The following is a 6194-nucleotide window of genomic DNA, read 5'->3' on the forward strand; positions in this document are numbered from 1 at the left end:
ATTCATTAATTATGTTTCATATTTTGTTATGAATATTTTTATAAAGTTTCGTTGTGTTTTATTTTTCGTCCATATCCAACAATATTTACAACTATATTTCTTATGAATATTTTTATAAAGTTTCGATGTGTTTTATTTTTCGTTCATATCCAACAATATTTACAACTATATTTCTTAAGTAATTTATTTATTTATTTTTAAATTATCTCTTTTGTTTTAATGTTTCGCCTTTACTAGAAAACTTTTCTAAATCCGTCCGTACTGTTTCGACCCCCCTCAACCAAATTTCTGGCTCCGTCCCTGACTCCGGCCACTCTCATTAACATGTCAAAGCCTCAAACAGAGGCTTGGTTCCTCTACTAGTATAAAAAGGAGGTGAAGTTAGTTGCATAAAGCTCATATCCAAAAATCATATATTATTCTTCTTCCCTCAACTATACAAAAGAACAATGGTTAGCAAGAACTTTTCTCTAATTTTCTCATTTCTCCTCATCACTGCCTCTCTCTGCTTCACCACTACAAATGCCACGTCTAAGAGACTCCTCTTTGCCGATAGTAAGCAATACTGAACCCAAAATCTTTCATTTCCACCTTTTTTTTTTTCTTTCAATTATTTTTTAAATTTTACTTTCGATAATTTTAACTATGATCTTGGTTTGTTGGAGGCATTCGGGCCTTATATTTTGTTTGCATATACTTCTCTATAACATATGAGGTTACATAATATATACAACCTATAAATTTTTATTTTTATGAAACTAGTTTAGTAGTAGATATTATATATAGATATTAGTCAATTGTTGAAATTTAAGATGCGCCGGTTTAAAGTTTTAGGTGTGTGGTTTCCTTCTTTAAGTACGTGATTTTCGTGCTTAAGGTGCGTCAGTTCTTCAGTGAGAACTTGAGGTGTGTTTTTGTTGAAACTTAAGGTGCATCGATCAAAAGTTAGGTGCGTTGTTTTACTTCTTAAGGTGCGTGGTTTGGGTGCTTATGGTGCGTCAGTTGTTGAAATCTAAGGTGTGTCGGTTTAAACTTTTAGGTGCGTGGTTTTCCTTTTGTGTGATTTTCCTTTTTAAGGTGCGTGGTTTCTTAAATGGTGTGTCAGTTATAATATTTTGGTACCCCATTTTAAAACTTTAGGCGCGTGGTTTATATTATTAAGGTGTTTTGTTTGTGTGCTTAAGGTGCGTGGTTTGTACGGAAGGTACATCATTTTCATGCGTAATGTTAATAAGTTGCTTCGTTCCTTCCAGATGCGCGTTTCTTTCAAAAAAAATTGATTTTAGCTGTTGATCTGATCTATATTTGATCAACTGCTCAGATTAAATTGCACATCCACACATAAGCAAATTCTCGCACCAAAACCACTATATATATATAGGGATCAAGTGCAGGGAGGGCTTCCCATGCGGTTGTGCGGGTGGACGCACATTAAGCATTAAACTGGCGCACTTTAAATACACAACACACGTACATTAAACACACAAACAAAACATCTCAAGAACACAAACTCACGCACCTTAAAGTTTCAACAACTACTCACATTAAACACAAACCGACACACCTTAAGCATAAAACTCATGCACCTTAAGCACAAAACTCATACACTTAAGCACAAAACTCACACACCTTAAGCAGAAAACTCATGCACCTTAAGTTTTAACAACAACTCACATTAAGCACAAACCCACACACCTTAAGCACAAAACACACGTACTTTAAGAACAAGATTCACGCATCGTAAGTACAAAACTCACGCACCTTAAAATCGCACAACCACACGTGAAACATTCACCCGCACTGAAACTTAATTAATTAATTAATTAATTATATATATATATATATATATATATATATATATATATATATATATATATATATATATATATATATATATATATATATATATTTGTTATATTTACACTTATCATTTTCAACATTTATCTTAATTTGTTATTTTCCTGTCTCCCATTTCCCATTTTGTGCAACGCAGGTTTCATCCCCAAGGTCCCCGTAATTAACACTAATTCACTTGCGGGCGGGTATGAGGATCTAGTTGCAACTCCGCATCCACCCAGCAAGGGGGCAGGCCATGATGGATCACCAAAAGGTGGTATATATGTCAACAATTAATATCTCATTTAATTAATAAATGCATACCAATATATATAGAAGCTAGCACAAGCTTTTAGTAGAAATAGTTTGAGTTAATTTTTTTTTTTTTTTTTTGTCTTAGATTTATAGGTGACAGTTCACTTTTAATTATTTTTATTTTCAAAATATTTATCTTTTAGTCCTAATCCTAACATTATTGTGACATGATCATTTGTTATCCTTTGTTAATAAAATCGTTGAAATGTCGTTAAATTTATGGACATTTTGATTTTTTTTTTTTAAATACAAAACGGGTTACCCCACTATATCTTTATTTTTATTTTTATTTTTAAAAAATAATAATTGAAGACCTAAATGTTCTTGTATTTGCAAAATTTAACGTTTTTTTATGAAGGACTAAAATGATCATGCCAAGATCAAAGGATGATGTGTTTGAAAAAAATGACTAAAAGTAAATCTCACTTATAAATATATGACAAAAACTAAAATTAACTCAAATAGTTTTATTATACCTCTCTAAAGTCTGAATAAATATATTGTATGTGATGATGTTATTTTGTTGAATAATCCATAATGTCCTCGTTGGTCAATTAGATACTGTCACTTCAAGCTAGATTTATTTTATAATAATAATAAAAAAATTTAAATTAAAGACTTTTAGGGCATTTATTATATCAATTAGGATTTTTTTTGTCATATTTTTTATGAGCCCCAACATCCACATCATCATCTATTATATCATCCACTATTTCACCCAATCATTAAAATCATTCTCTTCATTAATTTTAGATTTTTCTCAATTTTTTATGGACCCACCATTTTACTCCACTATATTTTAATTATTTTTTATTTAATATTATTATAAAAATAATAATTACAATTAATATTTTTTATTATATTTAAATTGAACATGTCAAAATTAAAATAAATTTATAATTAATAATTTTTTTTGGGGGTGGGGGGTGGGGGAAGGGGGGGAGGGGGGGAAGGCCCCCTGTGGTGACCATCTCCCTCCATCCCTGGGTGCGTGTGATGAATGCACGCGCTGGGGCGACCGTGCGTACAAGCGCGCAATTTTTTTATTTTTATTTTTTTTGTTTAACAAAAATTTTTACTTGCAGGAGAAAAAACTACTCTTCTAGGAGTAGGACATGCACATTGATCTGGTCAGTTTTGTATATTATGCAAAAATCAAGAAAAAAAAACATAGGTCTGGATGCTCTTATATTATTCAAACTTGAAGAAATTTCTAATTCATTCATTCACTCCTGCAGGACAACACCCTTGAGCGCCGCCACGAAAGTGAAGTAGAGAAGCAATATATATAATATAAATAAATAAGCAGCCCTTTAATTTGCAGACTACTTCACAGGCCGGAAGGATTTACTATTAATCATTATCAAATATTAAAACTATTTCCACTTCATCCATCTATCTGTACTGTACTCAATTTATATTTAATATATGCATGTGTTGTTGTACTTTGTGGAAAAGAAAACAAATGTAATCGTACGTACGTGTGTAATTTGATTATATTAATGAAAAACTATGATGGGGTTGCTTTCAATTATTGAGGAACTTGAGCCGACAATGTTAACAATATCTATTCATGGTTTTGATCTTCAGTAAAGACGATTTTTTGACTTTTATGTTTCAGTAGATTGAGAAAGTAATTATAAATTAAACATATACTACGTTATAACAGAGTTATTAGTACTTAAAAAAAACAAATTGATGATTGAATTGGAGTTTGTTCACTAGAAAACCAATTTATATAATTAATTACTAAAATCCGAATATTTTAAACTTTCTTTTAAAGAAACATTATTGAAATTACATTTTTATCAATGTTAAAAATTTGACTGGAGGACAAAGAAAAGTTAAAATTTGATAAAGAAAGCATGTGGTGCAATCATTTTAATTAATAGTTGAGGAGCATGGGTGGCAGTGTCATAATACTCAGATAATTATTAGCGGTATTAATTCAATCTTTTGTCTTATACTGAATTTTCAATAATGTTTCGATAATATTCACAAACATTTTTTTCATATACATCATATCAATACAATGGTTAAACACACATTATTAGAAAATAATTATTTTTACAAATTAAATTTAGATTAGATGTATGAAATAATAATTTTTATCCTATGTAAAAATAAATTTTGTGATTGTGTAGATAGTTATGTACCCTATTATGAATCTCCGTTACCAAAAGATGGACCTTCATTGGTACCTCAGGGCACTGGAAGAGGTGATAATTCGAGCTCTTTCTTCATCATTTTCTATCAAAGCTTCACGGGTTGAAGGATTGACTGGTGTTTGGGTTGGTAAGGCCATAATCTCTTTCTAGTTTTTAAGCTCTTCTAATGTTATTTTTCCTTGAAGTATGCATGTCTTGTTCTTTCAGGAGATCAGAAGCTAGCTGCCATTGGCATTAAGGTTTCTCAATGTAACCACTGATTTAGCAGCTTTTCAAGGGATAGTTCCCTGTGGAATCCAGGATCGTCGAGTTGGAAGCATAAAGGAGCTGCAGAGTGGAGTTTCTTCCAATTTATAATGCAATGAAATTGATGATTCTCAACTAATGGATATTGCTTACAAATCACTACTCAGGGAGTTTTGTGAACTTTTCCAGGTTGACCTATACTATAAATAACTTCATGTTTTCAACAGGATGCAACCCCTTCAATACCGAGGCCTCTAGTCCCAATTATTCTCGAGGTATAATATATATACACACACACGAAAAAATTTATGTTGATTTTGTACATGTATTATACTTTCTCTTGTCATTTATATATAAATTTAACTTGTTTTCAGTGTGAAAGATATGTTTCATAGTGAGTGAGTATTGATGGTTTGAATGTGAGTAAAAAGTCTGGGTGAGGGTGAGGAAATTGTTATGCTGTGGAACTGTGCCCACCTAGCAAGGTGGACATAGTTTTATGTTTATAATTATTGAATTCTATGTTCTTAATTTTTGAACTTTACATTCACAATTTGAACTCTATATTCACAATTACAGAACTCTATGTTTATAATTTTTGAACTTCATATTCACAATTATTGAATTCTATATTCACAATTATAGAATTCTATGTTCATAATTATAGAACTTTATGTTAATAACTCTATGTTCATAATTGAGAAAATGGTCAAATAGGCCCTTAAACTTTACCACAAAGGTCAATTAGGCCCCTAAACTTTAAAAAAGTGTAATTAGACGTTCAAACATGTCAAATTGGGTCAATAAAGCCCAAAAACCGGTAAATGACCTGTTGTTACAGATCATTTCAATTTCGGCGACCGACGACGGATTTCGGCTACCGATGACAAAATCTAGCGACGATGGTTAGATTTCGGCCGTCCATTCGTCTTCCACCGGAGAAGACGACCAGACGGTCGCCTTCTCCAGTGGAGAAAACGACCAGATTTGGCCGCCTTCTCCAATGGAGAAGGCGGCCATCTGTCTAGAGAAGGCAGCCAAATCTGGCTACCTTCTCCAATGGAGAAGACGGCCACGGTTGCCTTTTCCAGTGGAAGACGACCAGACGGCCGGAATCTAGTGATCGTCGTCGGATTTTGTCGCCGGTGTCTGGAATTCGTTGCTGGTCGCTGGAATCCGTCGCCAGAATTGAAATGCTCTGTAATAATAGGTCATTTACCGGGTTTTGGGCTTCATTGACCCAATTAGACATGTTTGAGGGTTTAACTGTACTTTTTTAAAGTTTAGGGGCCTAATTGACTTTTGGGGTAAAGTTTAGGGACCTATTTGACCATTTTCTCGTTCATAATTATAGAACTCTATGTTCATAATTTTTGAACTCTATATTTACAATTATGACAATTTTGGAACCGTGTACACCTTGCAAGGTGGACACGTTTCCACAGCATAATTTGCTCAGGGTGAGGCGAGTAGATTTTTAAAATCCTATTGGTAAAATAGTTAGCCTATAGGCCAATTTTGGCTTATTTAACGACTATTAATTGTTTGATTTGGTTTAAAAATCAATATATGTGTTTGGTTAATTAGCTTTTTGTACTCCAAAATGCTAAAATTCAAAAAGCTACTCAA

General features: G+C 32.5%; 1 long non-coding RNA gene across 1 annotated transcript; it reads left to right on the plus strand.

Annotated features, from left to right (window-relative positions):
- The first annotated feature begins 445 nt into the window (after window positions 1-445).
- On the plus strand, window positions 446-2111 carry LOC109161111. The gene is made up of 2 exons (XR_002050879.1): window positions 446-555; window positions 1994-2111. It is a non-coding gene; the product is annotated as an uncharacterized LOC109161111 (long non-coding RNA).
- The last annotated feature ends 4083 nt before the right edge of the window (window positions 2112-6194 follow it).

This window comes from Ipomoea nil, unplaced genomic scaffold (genome assembly GCF_001879475.1).
Source record: "Ipomoea nil cultivar Tokyo-kokei standard unplaced genomic scaffold, Asagao_1.1 scaffold2921, whole genome shotgun sequence".
NCBI lineage: Eukaryota > Viridiplantae > Streptophyta > Magnoliopsida > Solanales > Convolvulaceae > Ipomoea > Ipomoea nil.